The 19410-nt window shown below is 36.2% G+C and overlaps 1 protein-coding gene across 4 annotated transcripts in view; it reads right to left on the minus strand.

Annotated features, from left to right (window-relative positions):
• PALLD (palladin, cytoskeletal associated protein) overlaps positions 1-19410 on the minus strand; it is a 498686-nt gene that overhangs the window by 113274 nt on the left and 366002 nt on the right. The window contains exon 1 of one of the 4 annotated variants that reach the window (XM_074228997.1): positions 7528-7635. The exons of the other annotated variants lie outside the window; for them this stretch is intronic. The gene's annotated coding sequence lies outside the window, so the exon portion shown is untranslated. Of the gene's footprint in view, positions 1-7527; positions 7636-19410 lie in introns of those variants that run through there. 4 annotated transcript variants of the gene reach the window in all.

Raw genomic sequence — 19410 nt, forward strand, 5'->3', positions numbered from 1 at the left:
TGTATCATGCTGCCTCTTCCAGAAAATATTATCATTGATATACTTTGATTTTCATGTCATCATGTTTCACAGAATCATGTGCCTATCATCTCCTGTAATGGAATATAAGCCATTAAATAGGCAGGGGCTATTTCATTTTTGTCTTTGTATTCTTAGCACCTTGTGTAGTGATTGGTAGAATATATGTCTTTAACAACATAATTTAATATCTCTAGGCCTTATTTTCCTCAGTTATAAAAAGAGAGGAATGAATTGACGCCTTCTCTAAAGATATTTGCTATGTCTGCACCCTCAGCAATGATTCTCTTAACATGTTGAAAACTGGCTTCTGACCATTACTTAGACTTTTCTCTGAGTTCTTAATTTCTAAGTCCAGTCTACTTTCTTTAATCCTCATTCTTTTTTTTTTTTTTTTTTTGGTTTTTTGCAAGGCAAATGGGGTTAAGTGGCTTGCCCAAGGCCACACAGCTAGGTAATTATTAAGTGTCTGAGGCCACATTTGAACCCAGGTACTCCTGACTCCAGGGCCGGTGCTCTATCCACTGCGCCACCTAGCTGCCCCTAGTCCTCATTCTTTCTGGTTTGCTGAAGCATTTGATTCTATCCTGCCTTAGCTTTTCTCACTCTGATTCCTTGTAGTTCTTATATATTTCTGAAAACATATTTACAATGGAACACATATTCATTGAAAAATTAAAAACTTGAGCTGAAATCTAAATTTGCTACCACTGATGTGAGATATTGGGCAAGTAACCTTTCTGGGCATCAGTTTTCTTCATTGTAAAATTTTGTATTTGAAGTAAATGTTCTCTAAAGTTTCTACCAATTCTAAATTATCTGATCCAATCAGATCCTCATGAAGCTTGGAATCAATCTTTTGGAGGAGATAAGGCAATACATATATAATTAAGTAGTATTTTAAAGAATATATACATCTATATGAATAAAGAGAATGGGGGAATGGACACAAATTAAGAAAAATATGACATTCTGTCAGAATAGAAAGGTACTTAAATGAATAGCTTGGTCATCAGAAACAAAAGCAAAAATAAAAGGTCTTGATATTTGGAGCTAATATGACTTTCTTCTATTATGGAAGATTTGATTTTTAAAATTGAAGAAACAATACTATCATTTAACTTCTTAGTGAAATTCAGTAAATAGGATTTGGTAAGAAAGCAAAGTGAATTGCACAAGGAAATTTCACTTCAAGATTAATGCCCTTTTGGGCTTTCATGCAGTGGGAAATGTACTATCTTTCAAATGCAGTGTAAGTTCCTTGGGGACAAAGACTATTTTATTAATTTTCTTTGTATATCCAGCATCTAAGATAGTTCCTGAAACATAGAAAGCTAAAAATCTGGTTGCTGATTAACTGGGTAGATGTCATTATTATAGAGAGGGGGGCTCTTGGTTCCACCTCTGGAGTTTCAGGTGTAAAGAGAGACCCTGTACAAAGAGTCTATGTAAAATTTCAGCTTTCAATTTGAAATTTCTGACTTTACTTGCTATTGCATCAGCAGCCCTACTTGCATGGTAATAAACCTTTTTCTTGTATGTATTTTTTTTTTAGGTTTTTTCAAGGCAATAGGGTTAAGTGGCTTGCCCAAGGCCACACAGCTACGTAATTATTAAGTGTCTGAGGCAGGATTTGAATTCAGGTACTCCTGACTCCAGGGCCTGTGCTCTATCTACTGCACCACCTAGCTGCCCCCTCTTGTATTCATTTTTAATACTACAAATCTAAAATACAAATTTGAGCTGATTGCTAAACGAAACTATGAAACTGGTTGATCCACCTTGTTTGCAAATGACAACTTCTATCTCTGGAAGAAATTCTTTCCATCAAAAAAAAACCATAAGCCAAAAATCCAAGTCAGTTTTTGCTTCTTCCAAGTACATGCCAGAGCTATATAAATTAACCATCTTATGTTACTTTGGTATCCAGGTCTTGGTAGTAGAGTAAAGATGTTTTTTTAAAAAAAGAAGACTCAAAACCAACACTATCTATGCCATATTTTCAGTTTGTTTTCTTCCTTGTCATTTTTCAAAATCCTTCAATGGGACAGGCTCACCTAACTGGAAGGGTTTTCATACAAAATTATGGTTAACCCTAAACACAGAACTATTAAGGCAATATGGTTTTTGCAGCCTGGGGAGGAATTTCTGCCCTGTTGCAGCTCACTCCCTGATACAGATGTTCCTTAACTTTTTTAAAAAGTACATTTTCCTTTCCTTTTTTTTTGCACACATCACATTTTCTTTATATCTACCAGGTAAATTCCAGATGGGATGCCTTCTGGAGTCTTTCTTCCCCTGCAGTTATAATTTTCCCATAATTTTCCCATAAGAAACAACTTGAAATATATAAACCCTCTAGTGCCTCCTTTCTCATCTGTGACTTACAATTACTCTCCCTCTGATTCAGTCCAACAAATTAACAAACAATTATCCAACATCTTCTATATGCACATCAGTGTAATATGCGAACACTTTCTATGCACAGACACACACACACACATACATAAAAACCAAACCAAATCAAAACAAACAAAAACAATCTATGCCATCAAAAAGTCCAAGTTCTCTGAGAGTATATTCTGTTGAAGATTTTCTTTAGGTTTTTTTTTTTTTGGCTAGGCAATGGAGTTAAGTGGCTTGCGCAAGGCCACACAGTTAGGTAATTATTAAGTGTCTGAGGCCTGATTTGAACTCAGGTACTCCTGACTCCAGGGCCAATGCTCTATCCACTGCACCACCTAGTCGCCCCCTGAAGATGTTATTTTTGACAAATATCTTTTAATTAAGAAGTCAAGTTGAGTTTCCTCTGATCCCAAGTCCACAAGAGTGGTTTGAATCAGAACACTGGGTTGATTCTTGGCTTTGTTTCTCTATCTTGAGGCAATTCCTCATATTCCTGTCTTTAAAATGGGAGCCAGGTCACCATTTATAACATCATTTGAATAGAGAAAATATATGTCTTGTGTGCTTCTGAAGATGTCATTACTAAGGAAAGAATCAATACAACCTTAGTGTCTACCTTTTAAAATGGAAGATACTTTATCCAATATAATAATATGTAAGAACAGACAAATGTGGTCATATGGGGATGGAGGAATATTCATACAGTGCTCATCAGTTTCCAATGGATATGAGTCTCAGATCTACCAGAATCACAGATCTACCACAGTACCTGATTGTCTTGCAGATATATTTTCAAGTCAGATTGTGCATTTACATATAGATAAAACAGAAGGCATTGTGAAATGGTTGCAAAAAGAACTTTTGATGCCATTTATCTAGCATAATTTTATATTGTGTGTGTGTGTGTAAATATATATACCCTTAACTGCAGGGATATAACTGTGGGGTTTTGGATAAATTATTTGGACAAATTTGATTGCTTCACAACCTCTAAAATAAGGGATGTTTTAGCAAGTCTATGTTTTCTTCTTTTTATTGTAAAATCCTTAGGAGAGGGATGCAAAGAAGTTCAGAAGATGGAGGAAAATGTTGCCAAAGTAATTTTTTGTCAAGCAACATGGAACATTGGTCTTGGAATCAGAGGTCCCAGGTTGAAATCTCATGTCTGATACATTGCTTAAGTGATCTTGGTTAAACTACAACCTCTATGCAACTCAGATTTTTCTAACTTGGGGTTCATGAACCTAAATTTTTTTGATAGCTATATTTCAATATACTGTAATGGTTTCTTTTGTTATTTTATTATTTTATTTATGATTTTAAAGCCATTATTCTGAGAAGGGTTTGGTAGGCTTCACCAGACTACAAAAGGGCTTCATGATGCAGCAAAGGCTAAGCATTCTTTAGACAGTTTTTAAAATCCCTCAAAATTTAAGAGTATATCTTGAGCAATATATTCCTTGATAAGCTCTACAAAAATTTTCTCCTAATAAGTGAATCATTTAAAATAAAAGAGTATGAAACCTCCAATTAATTTATGGAAAAGAACGTCACAAAACAAAAGAGAGAGACCATACTAGAGACTAGAGACTCATGGGAGTAGTATAATTATCAAGAGATTTAAGGGAGTATAATCCCTTTTATAACTATTACTTTAGGTTTAAAAGACTTAACAGCAAGGCCCTAAGAATTAGCATATATATATATATATATATATATATATATATATATATATATATATATATTCCTTTAGGCAAAAGTGGCATTAAATCTAGGGCTGTCATAAAAATGAATATTAACAATATTCTTAATGAAGATAAGGTTAGAATCAAGCACCAACACGGGCAGTATGTGGGATGTCTTTTTTTTTTTTTACTGAGGAATGTACTAAGAAAGCCCTAATCAGGTTGACGTTTCTTTGTTTACAGCATCTGAACAAAAATATAGCTTCAGCTGCCATTTTGGACATTAAATCAAAAATTTCTTTATCACAAAAACCAAACTGTTACATCAGTTTTCCATCCTCACTTTTCCTTTTTGTCAATCTTGTCCAGTTTTAATATAAAGTTTTATATTAAGTTTTACCTTAAATATTAAGAGTCTTAAGTATTAGCTCTTTTAGATGGATAAAACATAGAGTAGTTGTATGAACAACACTTAATGAAGTTAGAACCAACAGCCAGAGACAACAAAGACATTAAAAAAATTAATTCCACTAGCTTCTTCTTACAAAGTATTCAGAGTGGGGCAGCTAGGTGGCACAGTGGATAGAGCACAGGCCCTGGAGTCAGGAGGATCTGAGTTCAAATTCGACCTCAGACACTTAAAAATCACCTAGTTATATGGCCTTGGGCAAGTCACTTAACCCTATTGCCTTGCAAAAACAACAACCCCTCCCCAAAGTATCAGAGTTTAATATTCAGAAGTTAGTTGGAATAGGTCTGATTGTCCAGTTGTTATTACAGTTATTACTTATTTATGGCACAGTATACATAAAATCACACTAAGATCAAAGATTTGCATCCCTATCCTGAGGATTTTTCAATAAAAAGAAGAAAACTCACACTTGCTGAAACATCCCTTATTTTAGATGTTGTGAAGTAATCAAATTTTAAAAAAAATGCACTCAAACCTTTCACCACCAAATCAAAATCAAATTGCACCAGCCAACAGGAGGGAGTCTTCTCTCTTTTGGGCACTGCTTTTTTAAATTCTTCCTTGTTAAGTGCCAGAAAGAAGAAATGCTTGCTGTCATCATATTTTAAACTCCAAACACCCCCCCCAAACCAAAATCCTCATTAGATGATGTAAACCACTATCCTTGAACAATTAATTGGTCAATTTTCCCTTCTATTTAGTGGCCGATTCTGGAGAGGTTTGGATGGCAGTCAGAGTTACTTTCCTAAAGCAAGCTAGGAAAACTTCAGTGTTGCCAGACCACTTGGCTACTTCATCTCCCTCATTGGAAAAGGAAAAAAAAGTAAGTTACCCCATAAGCCTCTAGTCAAGTGTCATAGGATAAAGGACATTATTAGTTCTCTGGAGTAGTCTGAAAAAGTAGACTTTCAATCTTGGTATAATATTCTCCTCTCCTAGGGCCTATCCAGACCAAACATTAAGTTTGACATTCTTGTTAAATTATATATGAGGTTGGAGAACTGGACACTGGCAAAAATGCAAACCCACACTGCAGTGTCTTGAAAAATGAGTTAGGATTTTGCTTGCTCTGGTCTGTAACTAGCAAGAAAGATGGGGCAAAGTCAAGTGAAAAGGGGCCTAATGCTAACTTCCAAAGTGTCCCATATCCCACACCTCCCTTCTCTCAATCCCAGCACCCTGCAGAACAGATGGGACACTACCTGTAGTCCATATAAGGGGTACAAGGACTTCAGAGTGACCAAACTCTTAAAGACAACTGTCTAGTCTAGTCTCTCTCATTCCCCTCACATGAAGTGGGAGAAGGTTTCAACCATCATTGAAACAGGGATTAAAGCTCCCTTAGAGATCATATAGTTCACCCCCAAAAGTTTACAAAATAATGAAACTGAGGCCAGGAGAAGTTATATGATTTGTCCAAGAGAAAGGGAAGGAGCATGGCAGAGCCAGAATTTGAACTCAATTACTTTAACTCCAAATTCAGCATTTCCCCTAAATCACTATGCATAGTTTTGGGGGGGTAGGTGAGGTTCTCTTTCTATTTTCAACTCAAACCAGGAATCCTGCAAACAATGAGTGGGGTGGGGTGGGAGTGTGCAAGGGGGCTAATATCTCTACCATGGCCAGTACTCCTCATTCAGGAGGCATGCCTGAGTATGTCTTTTCTAATTAGCATGATGCTGCCAGGAAACTTGCCCATAGGCTCCTTTCCCCTCCTCTTTTCTCAGAAACAGGGTTTCAGTAACATCCAGCACAGGATGAGGGGGGTGGAGAAGAGAAGGGGGGACGACTGCTGCCTCTTTGGGGTTGTGTGGATAAACACAGACACATAGGCACACGGATCTCTACTTTGGAGCAGCTAGCTAATTCAGCCAGTCTTTCTCCAGGTCATCTCCAGCACAGTGCCAGACGCTAGAGGGATGCCTTGGGCTGCACTGCTCCAAAAGGAACTCCCAAAGTAACTTGCAAACTTCCCTTGTTACAGTCTCAGATTTAAGGGAGCTATACAAAAGAAAAAAAAGTGGGATGATAGGGACTTCCCTGACTGAAGAGATCAGAGATCAATAATACTATTCTTTCTCCCTCCCCCTGCCCTTAACTCCCCAACACAGCGTCACCCAGTAAGGCTTCTCTCCTTTTCCCACTTCCAACCCCTTCCCCCAAACAGCAAAGAAGGATGGGAGGTATCAGTAGTAAAGACAGGAGCCCTGGAAAGAAAAGATGCTGTTTTCTCTCCAGGAACCCAGACTAAGGTGGTTCAGGATTCCATCCAATCAAAAGGAAGAAAGGAAAGAAAAAGAAAGGAGGAAAGAGAGGTGAGAGAAGAAACTGAAAGGGAGGAAAGAAGAAAGGAAAGAAAAGAAAAGAGGAGGAAAGAGGGGAGAGAAGAAACTGAGAAGAAAGGAAAGAAAGAGAGGTGAGACAAGAAACTGAAAGGGACGAAAGACGAAAGGAAAGAAAAGAAAGGAGGAAAGAGAGGTGAGAGAAGAAACTGAGAAGTAAAGGAGGAGGAAAGAGGGGTGAGAGAAGAAGCAGAAGAAAGGAAAGGAGGAAAAAGAGGTGAGAGAAGAAACTGAAAGGGGAGAAAGAAGAAAGGAAAGAAAAGAAAGGAGGAAAGAGGTGAGACAAGAAACTGAGAGAAAGGGGAGAAAGAAGAAAGGGAGGAAAAAGGAAGATGGGGGAAAAAAGAAAAGCAAAGAAGGAAGATGAAGAGAAAGCCTGGGGGATAGATACGAATAGAGTTTAAAAGCTAGAGGATCCCGGGAAGGCCCCCCCCCCCCATCGATTTTCAGAGTGGCTCTTCAGATCATTGTCTAGCCCGGTCCGCCAGCCCTCCGGGCACCACTGCCCGGGCAGCTGATCCCCTCTGAAAAAAAAAGCGTCAAGTTGGCACATTCCAAAGGCACCGACCATTGCCGCTGAATAACAGAATCCCCCTCACCTTACCTTGCCAAATCCTTAGATCCTGGGACCACTCTAAACTTTTTTCCTTTTTTTTTTTTTTTTAAAGTTGGGTACCCAGAGAGGGAAAGAGAGAGAGAAGGGGGGGGGGGAGAAACCACCCACCCAGCGGCGGCGGCGGCCGGAGCGCTCGGGCCGGGCTGGCACTTGCGGGACTGCAGCGGAGCCTAGCAGGTCCTTAATAATATATACAGATTAGTCAAAGGAGAGAAGACCGACTTCATGACTCAGTGATTCTTCATTAAAAGCTACTGTCTCTCCGGGCCTTCAGAATAAAAGTCCTCCCTCCTCTGAGTGGCTGGAATCCCTCTCTCCCAGCCAGGAGAAGAGGCGTTCCTTGTTCCCTGGGTCTCCTCCTCCCCAGAACCCAGGTTTCTGGAGGTTTTGCCCTGCCCCCTTTCTTCCACACTAAACTCGGTCTGCAGTCTTGCTCACCCCCCCCCCCCCCATCCTCTGAATCCACCCACCTCCTTCTGAGGCCACCTAGTCAAACAACGTTGAAATAAGTTTTCCAGAACTGCAAGAAATTTCAAGAAAAATGTTAGTTTTTGAACTTATCCCATTTCCCTCTTGTACAAATAGAGATCACTGCATTAGCAGTGAACTCTTTTCTTCACCCCCCACCCCCTTTTTTTTTCCGAGGGTCTTTTTTTTTTTGTCTGTTTCCATTACAGCCTGAAAAGAAATCAATGGTAAACCAGGCAGCGGCTTTCTATTCAGGGAGAAAGGAAATTGCTTGCGTTAGTTCGAATGAATGTAAGTCCTGAAGCAGCAGTAGTTAAGTATTTTGCCTTTTTTTTGGGGGGGGGGAGTAATCTTTCATTTAATTACGTTTTCAAGTGTGCATCAAAATCTCCATCTCCATCTACGGTACGATCAAGTTCTATCAGGACAAGTCACAATATCAGCTGTTTACTTTTTAAAGGAGAGAAAATAAAATACTGTAGTTCAACTAGGAGTTTATCTGAATCCAGAACCCCTTAGGGTAAAGAGTGTGTCATAGTCAGCTAGCAACATCTCAGGAATGTATTTTAGAATCCTATGCACTTACTTCTTCAGTCATAAAACCATCTGGAGCCTAGGTCACTGGCTTTAGTGAAGCCCCTGGGATTTAGGAGGAAAGAGGCTCTTTTTCATTCATTGTAAACTCTAATCAGTTGATGACCATCATCTGCCACCATCACTACCACCACTATCATAAGATCAAATCTGTAAAACTTTTAAGATTGGTGTTGAAATCAGTACAAATAAAGTTGAATAACCAATAGAATATCTAGTTAGAGAATCTTGTTTACAAAGTGGATAATACTTTAGAATTACTCACTTGGGAAAATAGCATACTGACCAACAGCTATCTAGCCACTGAAAGTGTTGGTATTTGGCAGCAAATAAATCACATGGGTCTCCAGCAGACAAGGGTATTTGAAAGGGCCCTGGTCCTGGGAGTCAGAAGACCAGGGACTGTCATTAACTCAATGTGTGATGTAGGGCAAATTACTTAATTTCTTTGGATCTCAGTTTCCTCATGTGTAACATGAGTGGTTTTGACCAGCTTTTAGGTCTCTCCCAGCTCTGATGTTCTATTATTTTGTGATTTACTAATGTAATGGGGATTTGATGCTTCTTGATCACCTAAGATGTGATCTGGAAAGAGGCAGGTCTAAACCTCCATTACACTACTTTCCTTTACTAGATACAGAATGAGTAAAATAAAAGAATCAGCCTTTTGTGTATCATAATGGAAAATAAGATAAATCCACTAAATAATCTACATTTCTATATAGTACCACTAAGAATCAAACAAAAAATGATAGAAGAATAAAACAAATAAAACATTTGGGCATTAATTTATTGAAACATTCAAGAGACCCATTTCAAAATGATTTTTGATAAAAATCAAAGCACTGAACAAATGGAGGATATCTCATGTTCATACTTAGATTGAACAATAAGGTTTTTTTCAAATGATACTTCTCCAGCTAAATAATAGATTTAATGAAGTACTAATGAAAAACCCAATTGATTATTTTATAGAATCAAATGAAGTTATAATAAATTGGGAAATGTAACTAACACTTGAATAACAAGATGAATTAAGAAAGAGAAAATTGGTTTTTCTCCTCCTAAACAAAGAGGTAGTAGACAGTGATCATAATGTGTTACATACATATATGCATACATACTTACTGGCAGTTAAGGTCATTATATTGAACATTTTTACAATTTTTTGATTGTTTTAAAGGAGGTGTCAATGAGGTGGGAATCAATGGGGAAATGATCATCATAAAATATATTAAATATTTTAAAACACATGGGATAAATGGGACTAATACTAACAGATCTTAAAATATACAATAATGACCTCTCATGATGGAAAAAAAAATCTACCCACTCTTCTTTCAGCCAAATGTCACAGATCTCAGTCCCATTTCCCCACCCTCCAGGAAAGAAAATTAGTAAAAAGTAATTTGAATTTGGGTTGCTAAGTGGTATAGCAGAAAGAGCACCAGGCCTGGATTCAGAAAGACCTGAATTCAAATCTGTCCTCAGACACTTACTAGCTGGGTGATCCTGGGCATGTCACTTATCTCTGTTTACCTCAGTTTCCTCACCACTTCAATATTTCTGCAAAGAAAATCCCAAATGGAGTCTCAAAGAGTCAGACTCAACTGAAACATGACTTCTTGTTGTTCAGTCTTTTTTTTCAGTCTTGATGATAACAACAAGAATTTGAATTTGGCATATGAAATTTGTTTATTGCCCAAAGCTTGGGCTTTTGCAAAACTACTTAATATGTCATATTCTAGGTCAGAATCTTACAGGTCTTCTGATAGATATACTATTCAATAGTACTTTTAAGGGAAACTTAGAGTCCATGGAAAATTGCTTGTTAATAAGGAAATGACTTGCCAATGACCTCTAAGAATGACCATGTGACTTTTAGAGAGTAAATTTGAGTGTTTTTTTATTTAGCAGGATTCAGATTTAGGGGTATTCAAAGAACCAATATGTCATTAAAGAAAACTTTCATTCTGTGAAACTACAATCAAGAATACTCTTTGGGGAAAATAATTTAAATATGGTCCTTGTCCTCATGAATCTTTTAGTACAGTAGGAAAATAAAATGTTAAGAGCACTGGGATTTTTTACTGATAGATAAGGATAAATAATAAAGGTTAGATTATAGCCTTTCTGGGTGAAAACAAAGAACTTGTCTCAGTCTCCTAAATTTACCTTTTTTTGTTTGTTTGTTTCAACTGATTAGCATCCTGAAGAAGAGCTTGGGAGTGTCTAACTCTACTTTAGATAGTAATCTGTAACTGAGGGAGTCCTAAAGAAAAGTTTTGATCTTAGCTTGGAGTAAATTTGACTAGATTTTGTTAGATGAGTATGGCAACTGACTAAAGAGCTGTCTTCATTTCTGTCTTATTCATCTTTTCATGATTCTACTTGGGATTGTCTTGGCAAAGATATCTAAGTGCTTTGCCATTTCCTTCTCCAACTCATTTCCAGATGAAGAAACTGAGTTAAGTGGCTTCCCTAAGATCACAAAGTTGTGTTAGAGGTCAAATTTGAACTCAGGTCCTTCTGACTCCAGCCTTGGTGCTCTTTTTTCTGTATCACCTAGCTGCCCCTAAATGCTAACAGTCAGCCCTTATTAGGAACAGATTCTAGTTACTCTATCTTAACAAACTAGTTAAAATGGCCTGCAAGTGGTTGTGAAGAGATAAGCTCAAAAGTTGTATTAGGAGAGAATATGACCACATGGCTCATTATGAGTTTTCTAAAAGCAGGAACAGTTTTTTTTGTCTCATTTTTGCCTTTTTTTGACTTTTTAGGGTGTAGCACAATGTCTGGCAGGAGCTTAATAAATACTTGCTGACTTAACAGACTGCCAATCAGGTGGGAGTTCAGAGACACTTTAGCATCCCTTCACAAAATTGTCTTCCTACTTTTGCTTGAGGCTCTCAAGTGACAGGGATCTCATTACTAATTCCTGAATGGCACTAATTGTCAGGAACTTTTTTGCTTTTTGTAGCTTCTATCCATTGATATCATACTGAACAGTGTAATCTCTCTTCCACATCACAGTCTTTCAGATACTTGAAGGTAACCATCACATTCACTCTAAATCTTTTCTTTTTCAGAAGAAATTTCTCCAATTCTTTCAACCAATGGCATGAGCTCCAAGCCTTCCACCATACTGGTTGCTTCCCTGGATTCTCTTCAGATTATCAGTGTCTTTGTTAAAATATGAGACCCAGACTTAAATACAATGAATGGTCCAGATATTATCTAACTGGATGACTGTTGTTATTATTTAGTTGTTTCAGTTGTGTCTGATTCCATGACCCAATCTCCAATCTAGGGTTTTCTTGGCAAAGATACTGAAGTGGTTTGCCATTTTCTTCTCTTGTTCATTTTACAGAAGAGGAAACTGAGGCAAACACAGTTAAGCGGGTTTGCCCAGGATTACACTAGTAAGATACTGAGACCAGATTTGAACTCAGAGAGATACGTCTTCCTGATTTAGGCCCTTCACTCTCCACTATACCACCTATACTATGCTCATAACTGGATATCTATCAAAATTCTATGCCTAGACTTTATATATATTTCTTGCTGCTGCTCTAACACACTGTTGTCTTGTATAGAGCTTATAGCCCAATAAAACTCTGTGATATTTTCAGTTTGCTCTATCTATGACTTTTCTATCTTGTACTGGTAAGGATGATTTTTGAACCCAAGAATGAGACTTTACATTAATTCCTCTTTAATTTCATCATTCAAATTGGCCTAGTATTCCAGATTATCAAGCTCATTTTGAATCCTGACTGTCATCCAGTGTGTTAGTTATCCCTCACAGCTTTGAATCATCTGCAAATTTGGGAAGTGTGCCATCTGTGCCTTTTTTCCAATCCATTGATAAAAATGTCAAACAGAATGAGGCTAAGCATGGTTCTTCACAAAAGCATTGTATATGATTTTAATGGAGAGACTTAAGAGATTTCCTGTGGACTTATAATGTCCTGGAGTTTTTGGAGCATAGATTTTGCTGCCCTATCACTAACTAAAAAAATCTATTCCCATTTAAAAACTCCCAACTCTATCCAAAGCTGGCTCCTATACATATGATTTCCATATTTTTAGCTCTTCATAGCTTAAAATTGGTGCTTTAACAAGGAAATGCTATAAATGTTATGAATTAATATTTAATGTGCATTTTCTAGAGTAATAGATGCAAAACTTTTGCCCATTTTTTTAATGCATTGCTCTCTAATATTGGTAGCAAGGAAGCATGAAAGATGGTCAATGCCTAAAACAAATGATATTAATTACACAGAAGGCCCTGATAGACTTGAAGCTGGTTGGTACCACACACCAAGTTAGAGGAGAAAAAGACATTAGTATTGGAAATAAACATTTATAAAATCAAGATTATTAAGGTAAACTGGAACAGGACAAAAGAGTCCTAACAAATACAGATTTCAACTGTTAGAGTTTAGTTTTAAAATGAAATGTTTCTGGGGTTTTTTTGTCCTTTATATATTGGAATGTTAGTGTTTCTTGATGATTAAGTTCATAATAAAAAAAAGAAAAATTATTTTTTATAAAAAAGAAAAGATATTTCAGCATACTTTTGAAGAATTACTTTGTTCAATTCATTCATGGAACTTTTTTTCTTAAAAAATAAACAAGAAGCATTAAACCCTGGAATTAAAAATTATTTCAAGAACATCAATCTCTAAATTATTTTGTCTCGATGTAGGATGCTTTACAAAATTTGGGGGTGGGATATTATATTATAAAGAGATTAAAATAAGGACTTCATTTGATTTTGAATACTGTTTTTTAAGGAAGAGAGAAAGGAACAACTTTCAAATACAATTCACATTTTCAAAGTAGAGAGAAATAAATGGATTCTATTGACCAGGACACCTCTGATTTCTTGACTTAGACACAATTTTATTCAAAGTAAAGAGAGAGAGAGAGAGAGAGAGAGAGATTGAGAAATGGAACTTTTTGTACTCATAAATGTTACTGGAGTCTGAGGACACATAAAACTATATAACTATGTATAGGAAACTTGCAACCTGAACATCTTAAGTAATGAAATGTAAAGAAAGATCATGAACTAATAAACAAAAGAATAGTATTCCTGACAATAAATAAGCAAAGGAATAAACTCTGGAAGAAAATAAACTCTGGAAGAAAATAAAAAAGGAACAGATACTATGCTTTGATATGAAATGCCAATTATCTACTAAACACTAAGGGAAATTCTGCAACATATTCAATTAGGGAACAGATTGAAAAACAAAATGGGGTCCTTTAAGTAATTGATTTTCCTTCAGTAGCCCAGATTCCATTTCTGTATGTATTATGTAGGTATATGTTAGGGCATATGTTTATGGTATAAAAGCTCCATTAACAACTCTAAGCCAATATCATTCCTTATCAAACTATTCAGCAAGCTTTAATTTTACCAACTAGTAAGTATACTGCTAACTTAGCCTTAAAATATTCTGTTGTGCCAAAGGTGCTCATTCAAACTGAGAAAGTCAACTTTTATAAACATCTAACCTGCTTCCAATGGCAGAACTTCCTTTTCTGAACCCAACTTTGCTGGCTTTGATTGAATCAGAAGCTGATTCCAAAAAAATTCCCTAAGAGGCAGAGTTCAAAGTAGGAATTTGCCTTTCTTTTTCGTTCTCTCTGGGAAAGTGGTGAAAAAGCATTGTTCATTTTCCATGAGTATATTAAGTTTCCATAGCATTAGAGTCCATCTAGTCAGCCCCCTTATTTTACAGATGAGGAAACAGTGACCCAGGAAGGTAATATTATTTGACTATTGTTGCACAATTTCAAGTGTCAGAGCCAAGATAAATGTTTATTGACTGACTCCATATTCAGTCCTCTTCCTATTATTCCACATGCCAAAAAACTGAAATCATTGTATGAATACATAATGGTGACTGGCAAATATTATGTTAAAATCAGGTTTGGAGATAGACTGACATAATGGAAAGAGCACTGAATTTTTATTAGATGACTTGGTTTGGAATCCCCATTATTATCAATAATGATGAATGACTTCGTACAATTTAGTTCATTATTCTGGTCCTCGATTTTTTCCTCTCTAAAAGAAATGTCAATATGACTTCCAAGTTTTCTTCTAGCTTTGATTTTATGATTAATTTTTTAAAAAAATCAACTTATTATGGCAGCTAGGGACACAGTGGATAGTGCACCGGCCCTGGAGTCAAGAGGACCTGAGTTCAAATCTGACCTTAGACACTTAATAATTACCTAGTTGTGTGACCTTGGGCAAGTCACTTAACCCCATTGCCTTGCAAAAGAAATTAATTTATTTGCAGTGTCAATTCATGAAATTGGAGGTAGAGTCACACATCAAAAATTTCTTAGACTCTGTTAAGACTAGACATTCAACAATTATCTCTTAAGCTCAGAATGTACATTCATTTTGCCTAATAGTGATCTGGCAACTCTTCCATGTTTCCGAAATACAGAAGTTTCATCAACCTTAGATGCAGAACAATTTTAGACACTTTAAGATTATTCTCAAAAAGAAGTTCCAAGTACAAATGAGTAGCCATGAATTAGTAGGGGTAGGTGACCATTTGCAGAAATATATAATTCCATCTAGTGACAAAAATCTGGGGTATTTATCAACTGATGAATGGCTAATCATATTCTGAGAAAAGAATGTAATGTTGCAAGAAATGACAAAAAAGGAACAGCTTCAGAGAAACTTGGGAAGACCTGTGGATATGATAAAGAGTGAAGTGATTGGAAGAACCATAATGAAAGAATTGTAGGGGGGGGGACTTTGAAAGACTGAAGAATTCTGATCAATGCAAAGACAAAATACAATTCCAGAAAACCCATCATGAAGAATGCTACTCCTAACATGGATGTAAAATAAGATACATTTTTGGATTTGGGTTTTTTTAAGTCTTTTTTTCCTATCTTAATTGGGGAAGGTAGGATGAAAATTAAACAAATGCTCATTAATTAAAAAAGTAAATAAAAAAATTCCTCCCAGTATTTTTTCAAAAAATAATTCTGTATAATTTTCTTTATGAAATATGAAAGGTCTTTATCAATAATATACCTCTGGGAAAAATATGGAAATGTTTTCTGAGTCTTAGATATTTAATAATGGGAAGATAAGGGTAATTATTAGTCGCATTGATGAAAAGGGTAAAGTAAGAAACTAGGAAAGTAATTGAATCTATCTGTGAAAAAAAACAAAACCTTCACCAACCTCCAACCTAGAATCTATAACTTAAAAGAGAGATGTGGGGTGGAGGGATATTAGTAAATGGGCAAGAGAAAAAAAAATCAGATGATTTTGTTGAGTTGCCTTAAACAACAAAGACATTCTCTTGGATGAATAGCCACCCCACAAAGCTAAGCTTCCTTGGGAAAAATAGGACAGTATTAGCATTTTCAAAGATGTTTTCATAGAAAAAAAGAGATGTATTCATAGCATGATAAATGAAGCTTAAATGATTGACAATTGTCTAATTGTAATATTGACTCTTTCTGTTATATAGTCTCATGAAATAACATGATTAAGATGAATACTTTTTTTTGGTTATTTGTAGCAGATTGTGCAGTATATGGTTTTAAAAAATGATTGTATCAATGATTTTTAGTGGCTTTACAGAATCTAGTCATTGCAGGTGAAAAGTTATAGATTTAGTATTTTCTACTTATCTGTTTCCTATCAACTATTAAGGGAATTCATAGAATCATACATTTAGAAAGTGAAAAGATCTCAAAGACAATCAAATCCAAATCCCCTTTTTTAGATGAGGAAACTGAGATTAAAGTCTAAAGATTATAGGACCTACTCAGGATCAGAGTTTTAAAATAGAGTCAGATTTTGAACCCAGGTCTTCTTGACTTCAAGTTGAGTACCCTATCTATTATACCATGCTGTCTCAATATATTGACTAATTTTGGTAAAATTCAATTAACTACCAAAGGATAAATACCTAAAAATCTATTTTTGGTTCAGAGACCTGCTATGGCAAAGAAAGAGAAGTGGGAAGGTGTCAAAAGATATGAGTTTTCATTACTTTGCAAATTACTGGTTGTATGATTTAAAGCAAAGTCATCTTCTTTCTGTGATCCTCAGTTTTTAATCTAGGAAGTATAGGTGTAGATGATCTCCCAGATTTCTTTCAGTTCTAATTACCCACAGCTGTCTGACTGCAAAATGGATTTCAGTGAAATTTCAATGTATAACTTACAGAGACTGAAAATTGTACTGAGGTTCACAATGAATAGAACAATGAATTTTGAGAGCATTGTGATATCTGTCTAGAACTGGACAAATGAGGATTAAAAAAAAGAATTAAAGAATATTTTTAAAGAATGTAAAGAAAAGACAAAACTATGAAGAGAGACTCTCTTCCTCCCCCCCCATCACATTCTTGGAAATTACTATATCACATATTCCTTAATAAGACATTCATTAAGGCTTGGATTTTGGCAAATTGAATATGTATATACTTTAAAACATTGCTATGTTTAGTTCATGAACTATGGCTGTTAGTCTTCATATATGGGTGGTATAATATGATACAAAAGCATAATTTTGTATCATTGTTTAATTATTTTCTTTACCATTGTATTACAGAGTACAAAGAATTAATACATTCTTTGGTTGGGTCAACTGGTTAAACTGGAAATACACATTTCTCCTCTACCCACTTATTCTCATTTTAAAGAACAAAACTTAACAGAGCAACATTTTGTGGTTATGGGAGAAATCCATTTTTGATTTGGTTGTCTAATGTGCCATGATTCACTAACCACATTAGAAGAAAAAGGCAGGACCAAGAAATTATCATAGGATCTTAAATCTAGAGCTGTAAGGAACTCCAAAGGCCATCTGGCAGTAGGTGATGCAGTGACTAGAGGTCTGGAACTAGAGTCAGATAGGAGTTCAGATCTAGCCTCAGACATTTATTACTTGTGTGACTCTAGTCAAGTCACTTGACATCTATTTGTCTCAGTTTATTCAACTGTAAAAATGGAGATAATAACAGCACATATCATGCAGGATTGTTTTAATGCTCAAATGAGATAATATAACTCTGTAGTACAAAGGGAAAGAAAATAATGAATAATGTCTGGTACATAATAGGAACATATATATATGCTTTTCCTCTTCCCTTCTCTTTCTATTTAATTAAATTCCCTCATATTACGGATAAGAAAACTGAGGCCCAATAAAGTTAAGTGACCTACTTAAAGTTGAAAAAAAGCTTATAAGGCTCAGAGGTAGGATTTGAATGTAAATGCTCAGATTTCTGACACTGGTTCAAGATTGTTTTCACTGTACCAATGAAGTAAAGATACAAGGGAGGGATCAAGCATTAGCATAAAAAAATTGTCACCTTCTGGAAGGGCCCTTCATTACCTAACTCTGCCCTCCTTTCCCAAGCTTTGTACATCTTTTTTTTGTTGTTGTTTTTTGTTTTTGCAAGGCAATGGGGTTAAGTGGCTTGCCCAAGGCCACACAGCTAGGCAATTATTAAGTGTCTGAGGATGGATTTGAACTCAGGAACTCCTAACTCCAGGGCCAGTGCTCTATCCAATGCACCATCTAGCCGCCCCAGCTTTGTACATTTTACACTTCAAAATGAACCCTGTATCCAGTGACACTGGCCTTCTTGCTGTTCCCAAAACAAAATACTCTAGTTCCCAAATCTTTGGCATTTTTTTCTGGCTATCCTGCAAACCTGGAATGCCTCTCACTCCACATCCCTGCCTCCTGAGTTCCTCTATATTGATTATTTCACATTTATTGTGTCTATACCTTAATGGTGCACAGCTGTTTCCATGGTGCACAACTTTAAGTTGTGAGCCTTTTGAGAACAGGGATTTTCTTTTTAAACTTTCTTTGTATCACTAGTGCTTAGCAGTGTCTGGGGTAGGTATTTAATAAATATTTACTGGTTGATTGGCTGGCAACTAATACAGTTTTAAATGACACTACCACTCTGACCCATTCATTTCACCTCTTCCTTCATTCTCTCCCTTCCTTCCACCCTATGCTACCTTTCAATGATAGCCAGTGGCATTGCTTAGCCACTGGGTGAACAACAAAGCTATATTTTGCTGCCCAAAAAATAATTAGCAAAAGAAAATCTCCAAATGAGTAAATCTAGTGTCTTACTGCAATTTGGGAGGAAAATCTAGGAGGAATGTTGATTGGTAGAGAGCATTTTGTCAACAATTTTAGATATCAGAACTATTTTACCACAATTTTACAATTTTGCATTAGTAACTCAATTCTGGATTCATATAACCTACTCTCATCACTTTTCTAAGGGTTGAGGGTGGGCCTTCAAAGTAAGAAGAAAGCATGATCTCTGGCCTAAAAAAGTCTTATAATCTAAATGAGGAGACTAAGTAGACTGTTCCTAACAGGTGTCTTACAGTTGTTTATTCACTTAGACTGTTTATGAGCTATTACTCATAATTTCCTTGTGAATCAACATGGCACATCTGGAAGAACAAAACCACCCACTAACTTAGAGTGTAGGTGCCACACAATACTGCAATTAATTCATGGAGGCATCCTATAGGACTTTTCAAAAAACACCTGGGGCATTGAGAGGTGGTGACTTGTTGAAGTTGAAAGAGTTAGTGTCAAGATAATCTAGAACTTTGGAATTCATGATTCCATCTTAGTACTTTTCTGCAACTGGATCATGACCCATTTATTTATTAATCCTTCCGTTTCTCAATGCATTGACCAATTATGACTTTGGAGGATTGATGGTGAAACTTCCTCCCACCTCTCAAAGACATAATTTGTCAGTC

Source organism: Macrotis lagotis, chromosome 3 (assembly GCF_037893015.1).
Source record: "Macrotis lagotis isolate mMagLag1 chromosome 3, bilby.v1.9.chrom.fasta, whole genome shotgun sequence".
NCBI classification, from domain to species: domain Eukaryota; kingdom Metazoa; phylum Chordata; class Mammalia; order Peramelemorphia; family Peramelidae; genus Macrotis; species Macrotis lagotis.